Here is a 14,880-nt window from a genome sequence, read left to right as displayed (position 1 = left end):
CTGGTAAGTGGCGGCGGCCCGGGCCACCCGCTTGCGGGGCCCTGAAGAAGAGTGAGCTGGGGTGATGGGGCACCTGGGGTGCAGGTGCGGGGTGCGACCCGCGCGCTGGGGACCGAGCCGAGTGCGCGCCGCGTTCCTTGTCAAGCCGGCGGGGCTGAGCCTTGGTGGCACGCGCGCCCCCTGCTCCTCCTCCCCCGCCGGGCGGTCTGCTCCCCGGCTCCTGCTGACAGATCGCGTGCTCGGAGCTCGGGGCGCTGCTCTGAGCGGCTGCCCCCCCCCTCGCGCGTCACCAGCTTCTGGGATGGGGATGAGGGCGCAAAGGCGCGGGCGCCGCTCTGCGCCTCAACTTTCCCCGAGCTCGCTCACCCTCCTGGGTGGCGATCCCGAGCGCGTCCCACCCAAGGTCGCCCAGGCTCACTGGCGTTTACTTTTCAAAGGTCGTGTGTACCCAGCCTGAGCCCGGAGAGGAGGCGGCGGGGGCGGGCTTTAGGCAGGACCCAGTGCCCAAAACGGGCGAGAGGGTCCCCAAACCTTTGGGGGACCCTTCTCCGCGCTGAGGGATTGGACTTGGAATTGGTCGCTTCCGGAACCTCATTAAACTTCTGGGCCCGCTTCCCTCGTTCTGGGGTGGCTCGGCGGCGGTGGCAAGCCGGAGCAAGGTAGGTCGGGCCCTGGAGTTCCGTGCCGCGCACGGGTGCCGAGGGCTCGGCGGTCCAAGCGGGGAGGATGGGCCGGGAGATGGGGTGTGATCGCGGAGGGACAGTCAGGACCGACCTGGGGTCGGGAGGTCTAGGGCTTGGGTGTCTCCAGGGAGATAAGCCGTTGGTAGCCCCTTAAGCATGTCCAGAAAGGTGGAGGACCTCTCTCGCAGCTTGTGCCTGCTGACTGCAGGCCCAGGGTAGCTCAGGGTCACAAGTCGCGCTCCACCCCAGGTCGCTGATCTCTAGGGACCTTGTGGGCTCGCGATCGTAGGTACGCCTCCGGGACCAGTATTCCCGTGTCTGCTACTCTGTTATGGTTTTCCCTTTTTCCTTTCCGGGGAGGGAAGGTGCTTGGCGGCACTTGGGCTGTGCTCTAGCGACCTCCAGGAAGTCCTGTGCTTAGCGGGACCTTTCTCTCCCGGGAAATGCTTAGGGCGCTGCTTAGGGCGATGGATGCCTTTCTATTGCCTGGGCTGCGGTTTAACACAATGCCGGTGGACTTCGCCCCAGGTGCGAATGGAGGCCTCCCTAGACCTGTAGGGTAGGGTGTATGTGTAGGGCAATTAGTGAGTTTAAACTGCTGGTCTTTCCCCTGCTGAAGTGGAGGTTGCTTGGTGTTTAAATTTAACTCCTGCAGTGGAGTCTGGGCTGCTGGACCTGATGTAACCGTTTAGTCTGTTGCTTTGCTACCTCCCTCTACCTCCGTGTGTTGCAGTGACTGATCTAGAACAGCATTTGCAAAAAAAAAATGTTCCTTCTGGAAATAACCTTACATGCTTATTTAACTTCCAAGTTCTTCCAAAATTAGTACCGGTGGGTTTTTTGTTGTTTGTTTTAAATTCTTTATTTTAAAAGCAAAGTTTCGACTCTTAGGGCCACTTAGCCATTCCTTCTTTAAGGGTACAGAGCATCTTTGAAATGAAGAGGCCTGAATGATTTGCTGTATCTGATTCCTCAGTTACAAGCATTCAAGGTGGTTCACCTGGTGACTATTTAAGACTGTCTGAGTCCAGGAAACAAGTGAAGTTATGTTTTGGGAGCTTTTTGGACTTTGTGTTGAGCCTTTCTTCTTTCACCTCTAACCTGTTTTGTAGGTTCTGGGTAATTCCTGGGTGTAGTCTTGTGAAATGGGGCCTTGGGTTAGAAGAAGTCCTCTGTATCCTAGAGGTATGCAAATCACTAAAGCTTCAATAAGTTTGTGAATTCCCTTGGCTTCGTTGTTCTGTAGGGTGTTGGTTGTAGTTAACTATCCTACCCTGTGAATTAGACCTGATCCAGATCTAGTGGGTTTGGGTCTAGGTGGAGTCCCTTGTAGGTATCTCACCCATCTCCCAGATGTTTGTAGAAAATGCATTCTCACTTGGCCACTGCAGGGTGACAGCAGAGATACAAGTATCTGTTAAGTTGCCTGCTCAGTTGCTGGAGTTGCTGTCTCCAGTATAAGGTTGCTGGGCATCAATATTTTAAAGCAGTCTTGTTACCTGGTAACCCCTATTATACTTGGGCCTGGGATCCAGGCTGATCATAGTCATAGTTTGTAGAAGAAGGTTGTTCTTAACATCCACTGTTTTCCCTTTCTCATCCTTATAAAGGGATGGAGGTCATATTTGAGACTTAGGGCTGTATCTGGTCCATAATAAGTGCTTAAACATCATCTCCTTCCCCACCCTCACCTTCAAGCAATCCCTATGAGTTTGACTCAGTCATCCGAGTGATTTGAGTTATTATTAAAAGCACTCTTTCCCCTAGTATCTTGATTGGCAGGAAAAGAAGGACAAATTGGTTTTTCCATGCTTTACCACCTAGCCTCCTGGGTCAGTGTGTCTGGATCAGACTGGCATGTTAAGGCATCGAAGGGCAGGCAGCGGGGCCTGGATAGCTGCCCTGTTTCAGCCACTCCTCCTTTAATCTTGCTTTCGTTTTCCATGCCTGGGCCTCTGTGTAGCTCTGTTGGGGGAAAGTAGTCTCTGGTACTTGTTTTCTTTGAATAGTCACTCTAGAAACTTTTCTCTATTATGGGGAGGTTCTGGGTTCTGTGGGCTTCATGCCCCACTGAAATGTCTCTTACTGTTTGAGGGCCTGCTAATCACTACAGTGGGGTGTAAGCCCTAAACCTTATGTCTTAGGGCAAGTTTTGGTTCTCCTCATTGGTGTAGTTACACACACACATACACACACACACACACACACACACACACACTTTATGAATATTTAATACCAGATATTCAGTGTATGATGCATCCCACTGAGTGAATCTGCTGACCCAGGGACTTAAATCTGAGTCCATGAGCATGTTTGAAAGAAGACTGGGCTGTCTGGAGAAGTTAACTCTCATGTAGGAACTAAGGTGTACGGGATCCCTCTTGACAGGTTCTGTGAGAGGTGAGTTGTAGACAACTCACCTTAATCCTTTAGTCTTCACACCTCCTGGATTGAGGAAGGCATTCTGGAGTGTTTGAATGGCTGTAAAAAAAATCCAAATTGAGGGGTAGAAAAATTGACAAGTGTGGGTTTGGACCAGGCCTCTCTGAGAAGAACCAAGGACTATTCTTAATTCCTTGGGCTTTTCTTCTAATCTTTTGCTGCTTTCTAAATAGATTGTTGCAGTGAAGGGGTGTTGCCAGTGCATGCCAACAACACACCTGTGATCCCAGCATTAGGAGGCAGAGACTAGAGGATTGCTATAACTTTGAGACCAGCTTGGTCTGGGTAGTAAGTTCCAGGCTAGCCAGAGTTACATTAAAAAGAAAAAAAGACAGTAATTTTCAAGTGTGTGTAGCCTCCCTCACTCCCTCCCTCACTCCCTCCCTCACTCCCTCAGTGAGTGAACATAGGGCCTCATACATGCTAGGAAATGCTCTTACCTCAAATGTGCTTTTTCTTAACTTCCTTTTGTTTGTTTGTTTGTTTGTTTTCCTTAACTTTTTTTTTTTTAAGGCAGGGTTTTGCTGTGTTACTGAGGCTATCTTGAAGTCAGGGTCCTTCTGCCTCAGCCTAGATGCTGGGATTATAGGCACTCACCTCCATCCCTACCTCCCTTTCCATAGCTTTCTTTTTCTGCCATTGGTGCATGGTATTATTCTGTCCAGGACCTTGCCATCTGGATGCATTTGCAGTTGATTTTGGTAAACATTCTGTTCCCTGTTCTGTAATATGGGCTGGTTGTGTTCACTTAGCCGCGTCACTGAGGCCCATTTGCACTGGGAACATAGCAGGGCAGCAACGTAAGTTCTGGGAGGAAAAGTTCAGGACCAATGAAAGTTGTTTTGCTGCTGGACTTGGGACAAGAGCTTGGGGTCTTGGTGTAGTTCTCCAAGCCCAGAGCAGTTTGTATTTGCCCCCTTAGGCCCCTAGTTTTTTCAGCTGGTAAAGGAGGTTTAGTGAACTAAAAGCTTTAAAGGTATTCTGATTTTGCTCCTGGGAGTTTTGGAGTCGCTGGGGAATGGGGCTGCCTTCCTGGGCACTGGAAGTCAAGAAAATTTTCATTATCATAGAAAGTTCTTTTGCACAGTACTGGCCTAGCATATTCTTTGTCCTCTGAAAGTTTAATTTGCTCCAATGTACAAAAAAAAAAAATCACGTTTAGATTTTAGTGTTCCATAGTTCAGAAATCCAATCACTTTGGTGACAAATTTTTCCTTTCCATGTAAGAAGCATGGTCTGGTCTGCACTGAGGAGATGGTCTGAGAGATGAACTTGGCAAGGGACTTGAGGATACAGGCACAAAGCACAGTGGGTCATCCTGTAGACAGCCACTTTGCTTTGAGAGCCTGTGATTACTTTGAAGGTTCTTGCAGGTTCGCTACAATCTGTGCTCATTGTCCTTGGTCTCCAAATGTCATATGTCACCAGACCCGGTGACTTCCAAAAGGACCTCAGCATGAGCCCTTTGCTAAACCAGTTTGAATTTTCATTCTGTACCTATAGTCCATCTTTTTTTTTTAAAAAAAAAAAAAACAGGGTCTTGTCCATGTATCTAAAGACTGGTTTTGAACTCATTGTGTATCTCCCGACCTGGCCTCAGGCTCATGATAATATTGCCAGAAACTTCCAAGTGCCGGGATTACAGACACTAGCTACAGGGCCTGGCTTCCTGCCGTCCATCTTAATGTTAGAGAGTGCCCTTTAACAGGCCTCAAATGAGGAGGTGGGGATGGTGCTGATCCTGAAGTGCTGGGTCTGGGTCTGCTTTGTTTGAACCTTGCTAGACTGGCTTTGGGTATGTAGTATGAGATTTCCCTTTCTTCTGAGCTGGATGTTACGAATGGGCAGGAGACATTTGTTTTTAATTGAAATGGAGTCTTATTTTGTTGCCTTGGCTGGCCTTAGACTCCTAGGCTCAAGCTATCCTCCTCCCTCAGCCTTCCAAGTAGCTAGGATTACAGGTCTGAACTACTCTTATCTACCTAGATATTTTTGTTGTTGTTGTTTAACCATACTGTTTTATCCTCTCAACTCTGAAGTTAAATATCTATAGTTTGAAATCCTCTTTGAGACCCCAAAGAGGATAAAGTGATTTCTTGACATTGGGAGGTCTGGGCTAGCTTTGAACCTGGGTTGAATGAGGTATCCTTTACTTCTCCATTCCCTTTCTGCCCCCCCACTGTTTCTTATTTACTGCCCCATTATCACTTCATCCAGAACATGAATTTAAAGTTTATCCCACTGACTGAGCCTGTGAAGTGTTTTGAGTCACTGAAGCTTCATTACAACCCCATGGAGCTATTGTCCCATTTCATGGGAAACTGAAGTTCCCGGTCCTACTCTTAAACTTTTTACAGAGCCTTGTCATCACTAGGGAAATGCATCTTTGAAATGCACGAGGAAGTACTGACTAAAAAAGCCTTAGTGCCTTAGGGCCTAGGAAACTGCCTTAAGAGAGGGCAGGTTGCAGAGGCAACCTTGAAGTCACTCATTCCTTGGCTAATAATAACATTGCCTGTCAGACTTCACATGGAGGTCATGAGACCATCCCCTGGCCCTCAGTAGGCTATTACTTAAGAGAAGGGGAGACCACAAGGTCAGTTCAAGGTAGCCCCAGACCCTTCTCTCCAGCATTGGCCTGAGTGGGCCTTGTGAGGCCCAGGGATGGCACCCCTCCTGGAGGCAGCTCTGTCTGTTGTGCACCCCTCCTTGTCACTCTAGCAGGAGTGACTCCCACTTCCAGCTGCCTTGGAGAGAGACCAGCACTTGTGTGCGCTCTGGGAGAAAAGGCAGTGCGAGAATAACCTCCTAGCTTTGTCCTTTGGCTTTGGTGTGGCCTGCTCCACCAAGCCTGTGGTTATTTTTAGCAGGTGGTATCCTTCAGGAGAGCCAAGTTCATGTGGCTACAAGTGTCCAGGACAGGTCCTGCTGTAACCACTATTGCCACTAATGGGAGGGAAGAGAATAACTGCTTAGAAACTGCTATAGGCTGTGGAGGATTGGCTGTTTAAGAAGTCTCTGGGGCTGCCTTTTCTATTCTGGCTCTGGGGCAGGGCCCTAATCCTGCCTCCTGTGCCAGGCAGGCATGTGACTGAGGCAGTCAGTGAGCTGGGGAGACAGGTCAGGTGCTGTCCTGGGCAATGAGGACAACTTGTTGTCCTGGTAGCTAACTTCTCAGGAAACTACATAAGTCCTTTTTTTCCTTTGTGAAGTTGTCCAAACTTAAGGTCTGGCACTAAATAGCATAAAAAAGTCTGAAACTGGATGGATGGGTAGTCTCTAGTTTTCAGCAGAATACAAACAGGGGGCAAAGTGGTGGTCCCAATCCAATAGAGTGTGTGTGTGTGTGTGTGTGTGTGTGTGTGTGTGTGTGTGTTGCTATGCACACACTAGGGACTCTACCTCTGAGCCACATCTTTAGCTGGTATCCCACCACCACCCACCCCCTGTGGGAATTTTTTTGCTGGAAGCCAAGGCGGAAGAGGGATGAAAAAGGACTTCAACAAGCTTGCCTGTTCCTTATACACCCCCCCTTCCTCCTTCCAAGTTGGAGTTGCCAACTCCAGCCCATCTATGTTTCTGATTAAGAAAGCTCCAAGCCATATAAGGCCCTTTGTGGCTTATGGTTTATGTTGGCTGGAGAGGAAGGTTGTTTTTGCAAGGTCTGATTCAAAGAAGTATCAAGGGTTTTGTGAGGCTGTGTGTATGTACTTGAGTACACCTACCTCTGGAGGCTAGACCTCTTTAAAGGGATAGATTCACAGAAGGGTGGGGCTGAGGGCACTGGTCCAGCAGCGGCTCACTAAGCTAATGAGTAGTGTGACTGCAAGGCTTCCTGACAAGCATGTTTGCTGAGATTTTGAAGTAAAAAGTGAGCCTGTTTACTCACACAGCACACCTGTTATGTTCCCAACCAGCGTCCTATTTCTGGAATAGATTATAGAAGCAGTTTCTGTTTATGAATTAAGAACAAAACTTTGGGTCAGTCAGTTGCCCCTCTGGAAGCATATTCCACCACATCCTGTGAATCCCGGGCCACCTTAAGCATTGCTTCTGCAGGGAATGCCGAACTAGCATCTGATCACATCTTGGCCTCTACGTGCTGTCCCTTGAGTTAGCCAAGCTTGTTCCTGCCTGAGGACTTTGGCACTAGTTCTCTCTCCTGGAACTTTTCTCCCACTTTCCCCTGCATTCCTGTGCCCCATCCTCAGTCTCAGTCATGGCTCGGCATTGTTCCGGTTCTGAGGCTCTGATGGCATGTCTTCTGAGAGGCACCCTTGTCCTCCTGCCCATCCAAAATACTCTCCCCCAGCCTTCCAATTTTTGCACCTGGATGTGCCAGGGGTGCCTTAGGGCTCTGTGCTCTCAACCAGTTCAGAGACTGTGGGTGTGTTACATTGCGTGCTTCTCTGTATTGTCTTATTACCTGAAATTTGAGTCCCTACTCCTCCTTCTACTTTGGCTTCCTGAGAGCTCTTTTCCTTTCTCTTTCCATGGAACTCGGTCAAGGTAGGTATGATAACTTTATGAAATGACTGGTCCTGAGGGGGTCCTGCTACCTCAGGGGTAAGGAGACTGTTGCTGTGGTTCCCAAAAGGTCTGCGAGCATGTTACGTCAGCATGTCAGTTTAGGGGTATCGGAAACAAAATTGCCATCAATTATGAGAAAAGAAAGCATTACAAGTTTGTATGTATGTAAGTTGACACTTATGTGTATTTATTGTAGTTAATAAGTGTAAAGCTGTAGGACAATAGAACAACCATTGCAGCTTGTGTGTAAGTTAAGTAGGACGTTTCAGCTGCGCATGGTGGTATATCCTTGTAATCCCAACACTTGGGAGGCTGAGGTGGGATGATTATGAATTTGAGGCCAGTGCTTGGGCTATGTAGTGAGAACATGTCTTTAGAATAATAGCAAAAATCTAGCACAGCATTGCTTATAAAAAGCTTTATTTATTTATTAGTTATTGTGCTAGGGATTGAATTTACTCTTTGCCAGGCTACGCTGATGGAAAGCGCTCTCATTGTGGTTACATAGACCAGATCCTCCTAAGAGTTCCTTGTTGCTCTGGGGATTTAACCTTTTCTACTGGCTCTGCTTCCCTTTCCTCCTGGGAGTTTTCTCCTTCTATTGTGCTCCTTCTTGGATATGATACTCCTTTCTTGATTTAGTCATGTTTCTTGGCAGAACACATCCTCACATACCTTGCTGTGAAAGTGTACATGGGCGGGTGACCAACAAGAAGCAAGCTGATGTGTGCAGGAGGGAAGGTGCCTCTGAAGGTGTGCATTGGGGTATGGGACTGAACACAAGATTATTCAGCAGAGACAGCTAAGCCAGTAGGTCCTGTCCCTTCCACCAAGCTAACAGAAGAGCTGGCTTTACTTTCTGGAGATTGTAAAGGAGAGGGAATCTGGATTTGAGCACCCAGGTGGTGGTGAAAGTGGATACTGAAAGTCTGAATACTACAACAACCCAACCCTTGGTTTGTCCTCATTCAGTTTAATGTCCTCCCAACCCCAGCCAAGGACATTTGAATGTCCTCTCCTGGGGAAATGGCAGTTTCCTGCTTGTTACCCCACCACCTGACACTGCCCTGTCTCTTGGACTAGTTCATACCAGTGAGCAGCAAAAGCATCTCACTAAAGAAGCTATGAAAGACTCAAATTCGTTCATTTCTGGCCTACCTTGCTTGGTACCTGTAGTTACTAATAAATATTTGTTGAAATTGAAATTGTCTTTGTGATTTCTTTGTTGCTGGCATTGCATAGTCTGTAATTTGGGTCTTACATTACCTCTGACCACTGAAGGTGATGAAGTGGAGCTCTTTTGCCACACACTAACATCTTTTCTGATATCTTATGTAGGTATACACCATCTTTAATTGGTTTTTGTTTGCTTGGTTTTGAGGCAGGGTCTCTAACTCATGATCCTCCTGTCTCAGCCTCAGAGGTGGAGTTACCGGTGTGCCAAATCAGATCACTGCTCATACCTTTGGGGTAGGCCTGTGTGGTGCCTTCTCTGATGAGACTGGAACTCAGTGTACCCAGGAGTACATTCCTGCATCTGCTTTGCCATCATCCCCCAGAGCTTGACAAATTCACTTGTAAAGCCCAGTGATCATAAAGAACCTGAGAGCAGGGGCAGGGTGGATAGGACACAGTCTTCAAAGTTTTCTAAAAACACTCCTCTGCCCCCAGCTGCTCACTCTTCATGCGTGGTAGGAGGGGTTGATGGTTTTCCCCTACCACAAGAGAGGATTGAGGTTGGGTCTGGCAGCAGAGAGAGGCCCATAATTGATTGTGTAACTTTGTTAGTTTATTGGTAACTTTGTTGCCAGGTTTTCTAAACTGGGAGTTACTTTAACTGCTGGTTGGACTGGCAAGGAAGACACCATTTCTAGAGCTGAGAGTTTTGACTTCCAGCTTTTCTTACCTGGAGTTCTTGGTTCTAGACTTCAGTCTTCCTTTTTTGACCAGAGAAGCTGCACTGAGCAGGTCCTCAATCCATATGTTGGGTTAAGCTTCTGCTGTCCTACTGTGAAATGGACTGAGAAGCATTTCCTGATGTTATGATGGCTGGCCTACCTATAGGTGAAGGGTGAGAGCTGCCCCTGAGCACATCTGTCTGCCTGTTCTGGCATGCTTTTGGGGCCCTGTGGGCCATTACAATGGAGGGTGTGGGGATAGCCCTGGGCAGGCCTCCCAGCCCACTATGAGCTAACATGGAATTTTGAGGGTGCTCTCATGAGTCACAACTTGCTCAGACCCCCAGGGTTGGGCTAAGACCAGCACACCTGAGACATGGCTCCATCTCTGTGATCCTGGGCCTCAGCCATGCTGCTGGAGAGAAGTAACCCAGGCTCATCATCGCCCCCAGCTTCACCATCACCTCCAGCCTCAGTGGCAAAACTGCTCTCTGCCAGCAAGGTAGGCACTGGTCTCTGCAGCCTTGGTCAGGACCTCAAGTACCTTGGGGGTCTTCTGAGAGCACCGTCCCTGAAGGTTGTAGCCACCAGCAAGTGGCTATTTCAATTCACTTTAGGTAAGATTAGAAATTGAGTTCCACAGTCACATTTGTCACATTTCAAGTGCTCAGTAACCTCCTGTGGCTAAATGGCTGCCAGTGTTGGACAGTAGTCACCACATGAGGATTCGCCCCAGCCGTTACCTCTGGTTGACCTGCTCCACTTTAACTGTTCTGCTACTGCCTTGACTATACAGGTCACAACTTATTTTGCCCCTCACCAGCTCTTTAGGCTCTGCCCAGGGACTTCTGCCCCCTCCACATTACCTACCCTTAAAGGCATTAGAACCATAGTGCCATTTCTCCCTTCCCACCCATTGCAGCCTACAGAAATCCTGGCCCTCTTTGAGAGAACCTTCCTGGGCTCTGCCTGCTGCTTGTGGTAGAGGCAGGGTGTGTGAGTGTGAAAATGAGTGTGAGGGAGTTAGAGGTGGAGTCTCCTACCTGGATCATGAGCTTGGTAGCAGAGTTGCTTCTTGTTAGCAACTCAGTGTGAGCAACTGTGATCTGAAGAGAAATTCAGAAAAAGCTGCTGGTGCAAATCTAGGGGTACTCTTGCAGTCGGGCAAGGGACTGAGGGTGTGCTCTTCCCCCATTAACTCCCACCTGAGGGATGGGCCTCAGTGAGGCCGGCAGCTTGCTGCTACTATCCATGCTGAGGCCTGTGGTGCTGGGCTGGGCTTTCAGTCCTGAGTCCCTGCAAGAGGGAAGACCCCTTCAAGGGGAAGAGCCGTAAGTAAGAGCTTGCTGTGCTGTGCTCTGGGAATGAAGTGACCTGGGCAAGCACCTTCGTGGTGACAAACACTGGGATAATGAGAGGAATGTTTAAATTCTACTCGAGGGTATGTGACCGTCCACCCAGAGCACAAAGTGGATATTCTACCAAACAGACCTGAGCTCAGACTGGACTTGGGTACTTGGCCCTTAAGCTGTTGTTTTTATGATGGACTTTTCTGTCAATTACATGCAGCTCTTTTTCACAGTAATTGCAGCCAAATTGGCTTAGTCACCAGGACCAACACTTTTTTGTACCATTCCCCTCTTGTTTAGAAAGCTCTAGGCTGCAGACTGGTTTGTCAGCTGGTTTGTTCTGAGAAGCCACAGGTACTTATCTGGAAAGAGAAAGGGAGCCCTTTAGAACCTGGAGTGAGCCGATGAATGCAGAGGCCTTTGTGGCTAGAGCACGTGCCTGCCTTCAGCGCTGTGTGACCGCTTGGCCACAAGCCAGCATGCATCTACTCCCGGGCAAAAGGGCCTGCTAAAAATAAGCAGGCAGTCGTTTAATTCCAAGAGATTCAAAATAGCTGAGCGTCGTCCTCACCAGCCTAGGGCTGGACTGTGAAGCATCCCTGTAGGTGGCTTTCCCTGCTTGTAGGCAGCCTGCCTCCTGGTGAGAAGGCGGCCTTGGGACAGCCTCCCCTTAGTCTATGAGTGCAGGGACTTTGGAACCCACAGCGTTCAGTTCACTTTTTGTCTTGGAAGGTTCAGGTTTGAAAACAAAAAGACAAAATTCCCAGGAAAAAGACAGCAACTCATAAGTTCTGCCAGAGAAGGAAGGTAGCAGGAAGCCTTGTGAGACTGAAGGGCGTGTGTGTGTGTGTGTGTGTGTGTGTGTGTGTGTGTGTGTGTATGTGTGTGTGTACAGGTTTGTGCACAAGCAGCCCTGTCTGGATGGTCAGGTGAATCCTGTGCCACCTCCTGTAGACCTCTCAGACCTGTAATTTGGGGAAAATGGCCTCTTAGCAATTCCCAAGAAGGCTTGACTGACAAGAGACTGGATGGGGTGAGGGAATGAGGGGGCTAGCTGTTTTCTTGACTGGTGGGAAATGAGGTTGGGGAAGGGGCATCAGTTGCCTTCTGGAGTCCCCTGGAGGTGCCCCCTGGCGGCAAGCATCCTTAGCAAGACCCAGGCGCTGGTTCTGGGTATTCTGCTGAGCAAGGACTGCAAACAGCTGGTGAAGTGGAGAGAGGGCCCCACCTGGGCTGTGGATTGCCGGATGCTGGAGTGAGTGTTGCTGTTGCCCTCTCCTTATTGCAACCAGCCAGCTTCTGGGGTCTTGGGAGGCAGAGTGGCATAACCTGCAACTGTGGGAAACGGGGGGGGGGTGAGGGGTAGGGGGGGTAATTTACTTTCAAAGGTGGCAGAGCTTGTCTCTGCTGGTCTGGAAAACATTGTGCTTTTAAGTCCCACTGAAAAGAGATTGTCTAGTAAGTAAGGAGTCAGAATGGAAACCTATGGTCAGGTTCAGACTCTAGCCTCTCTTTTGTTAGCTTGTGTCTGTTGCACACAGCTTGCTGTCCTGATTACAGGCTGTGTGCTCCCTGGCCTAAGCGACCATTTCAAGTCACCTATCTTGAAACAAATACAAAGTGAATCTCCTTGAGTAGTGTTGGTCTTTTGAATGTGTGCTACAAGCTGCAAAACTCAAAAAAAAGTTCTCAAAACTGCCTGTTGGAATCACCTGGGTTTAAAACAAAAGCCACCTGGTGCTGCCTCCACCTTCTCAGATTGATTTAATGGGTCTGGGTGCTGCTACCTTGGCCTTGGGCCTTTAAAAGCTTCCTCAGCAGCTGGGTGTGGTGACTCACACTCTAATCTCAGTTGTAATCCCATTATTTGGGAGGCTGAGGCAAAAGAATTGAAAGTTCAAGGCCAATAAAACAAAAAAATGGCTTCCTTGGTGTTACTAATGTGGGTCCAACTTGGAAAAAACACTGTTCTAAAAAGTCTATTTGTAAATAGATGTTCCAACAAATCTACTAAAAACAAAACAAACAAAAAAAAAACAACCACCCACAGCTAATAAATGAATTCACCAAGGTTGCTGTTACAGAGTCAGTGTGAAGAAACTTGCCCTCTCCTCCAGCTGGTTGGTGTGTCCCCGCCTGCCAATGCAGTCTACAGCTTTTTACTTCATCTGTGTCAGTACAGAAGAGATGGTCTTTCTCTAACACCAGCATATTCATAGATTTCAGTCTCTTTGGCAGTGTTTGCTCTGAAAGGCCAATTCCAGTTTTGTTTCATATGATAATCTTGGTGGGGATTCTTATGGGCCACTGCCTATGCAAGGGTATTTTTGTTTAGCTTTGTAGGTGTGGTATTTCTGGGTCATAGGGTGAGCGCGCAAGGTTTCAAGAGCTATTAGTAAAGCTCTTTCAAAAAGTAGTAAAGGATTTCTACCAGCATATTCATAGATTTCAGTCTCTTTGGCAGTGTTTGCTCTGAAAGGCCAATTCCAGTTTTGTTTCATATGATAATCTTGGTGGGGATTCTTATGGGCCACTGCCTGTGCATGGGTATTTTTGTTTAGCTTTGTAGGTGTGGTATTTCTGGGTCATAGGGTGAGCGCGCAAGGTTTCAAGAGCTATTAGTAAAGCTCTTTCAAAAAGTAGTAAAGGATTTCCTCTTTTCTTGGCTCATACAATGCATCTACTCACTGGTGAGTTCCAGGTTTAATGTAGGCTAGAAGCTGGCTCCCCATCCCCCAGTTGCATTACCTTAAGTTATTTAGCCTTTAAGGTAGTGATGGGTCCCAAACAAGATGGATGAGGATGAAGTGGTACAGGAAAAGATTCTGACAAGGCTACATGCTGAATATGAAGCCACAGGTGGCATCATAGAAGCTTCCCACCTAGAGGGGTATGTGCAAAATCGCCTGAGCTCTGGCTGCTGCTTAGCCCTACTCTTCTCCTTGCTTCACCTTTAGCTATTAGTGAGGTTCTCTGTTACAGATGGAAGGACTTCTGGAGAAGACCTCTGTACCTGGAAGCCCATCATCCCCATCTCTTTGGGGCAGAGATATCTCCTGTTCTGCTGACATTCCTTCTGATTGTAGCATGCTTAGATCCACCCCCCCCCACCAGGGATCTTGTTAAGATGCAGCTGTGATCCATTAAGTCTGGGGTGGGGCTGAGGTGCAGTACTTCTAGTAGGTTCCCTGGTGATAGTCAGTGCCTTTTGTCTATGGACCACAGTTAGAGAAGCAAAAGTCCTAGAGCAGTGGTTCCTAACCTCCTGAACCAGCCAGGGAACACCAAGGCATTTACATTGTTTGTCTCCACAACAAAACACGAAGCCATGTGTGGCATAATGCTTCATCCCGGTGTGCAGTTCCTATACTCATTTACCTGGCTTTTATAACATCACTTTTCCTTTCTCCTCCCCTAGGCATAGCTCCCTCACCCACGCTTCCAAGATGGCAATCCAGTTCCGCTCACTCTTCCCCTTGGCGCTGCCTGGAATGTTAGCACTCCTTGGCTGGTGGTGGTTTTTCTCTCATAAAAAAGAGCGACTCAACAGCAATGATAAGCAGGCCAAGGCACTGATGGCCAGCCCTGCCGTCAAGGACCCAATCCCCAAGGAAGAGGCCTGTCCTGGAGTTGTGTCCTTCCCCTCCAGTGTCACACAGCTACCAGAAAAGGAAGAACTTTCTGTGGGCAAGCCTTCCACGGAGCCCCCAGCCTTGCCATGGATGCGGTAGGTTTGCCATAGATCAGAGTCTTCAGGCAGCCTCTCCATCATTACAGACACAGGGTTGCAGCCAGGACCATGCAGAGATGACAGCACGAAAGTGGAACTTAGCCTGATGGGGGATGAGGCCAAATGTATTCCTCTTGAGTGTCCCCTTCCCCCAAAGGATGTGCCATCCCCCCATGAAGCAGTTGAAATGTATAAGCAAGAGTCTGCTTTGGGCAAGATGCCCAGGGGGCGCTGGCCTGGCCAGTCTG

At 48.5% G+C, this 14,880-nt stretch overlaps 1 pseudogene; it reads left to right on the top strand.

Annotated features, from left to right (window-relative positions):
* The first annotated feature begins 225 nt into the window (after positions 1-225).
* The window catches only part of LOC115071958, a 17,652-nt pseudogene continuing 2,997 nt past the window's right edge, over positions 226-14,880 (top strand).

The sequence above is a fragment of the Nannospalax galili genome, unplaced genomic scaffold (assembly GCF_000622305.1).
Source record: "Nannospalax galili isolate Female #2095 unplaced genomic scaffold, S.galili_v1.0 scaffold879, whole genome shotgun sequence".
Lineage (NCBI taxonomy): Eukaryota > Metazoa > Chordata > Mammalia > Rodentia > Spalacidae > Nannospalax > Nannospalax galili.
The sequence above is the reverse complement of the archived record's forward strand: the minus strand, read 5'-3'. Positions and strand labels throughout refer to the sequence as shown.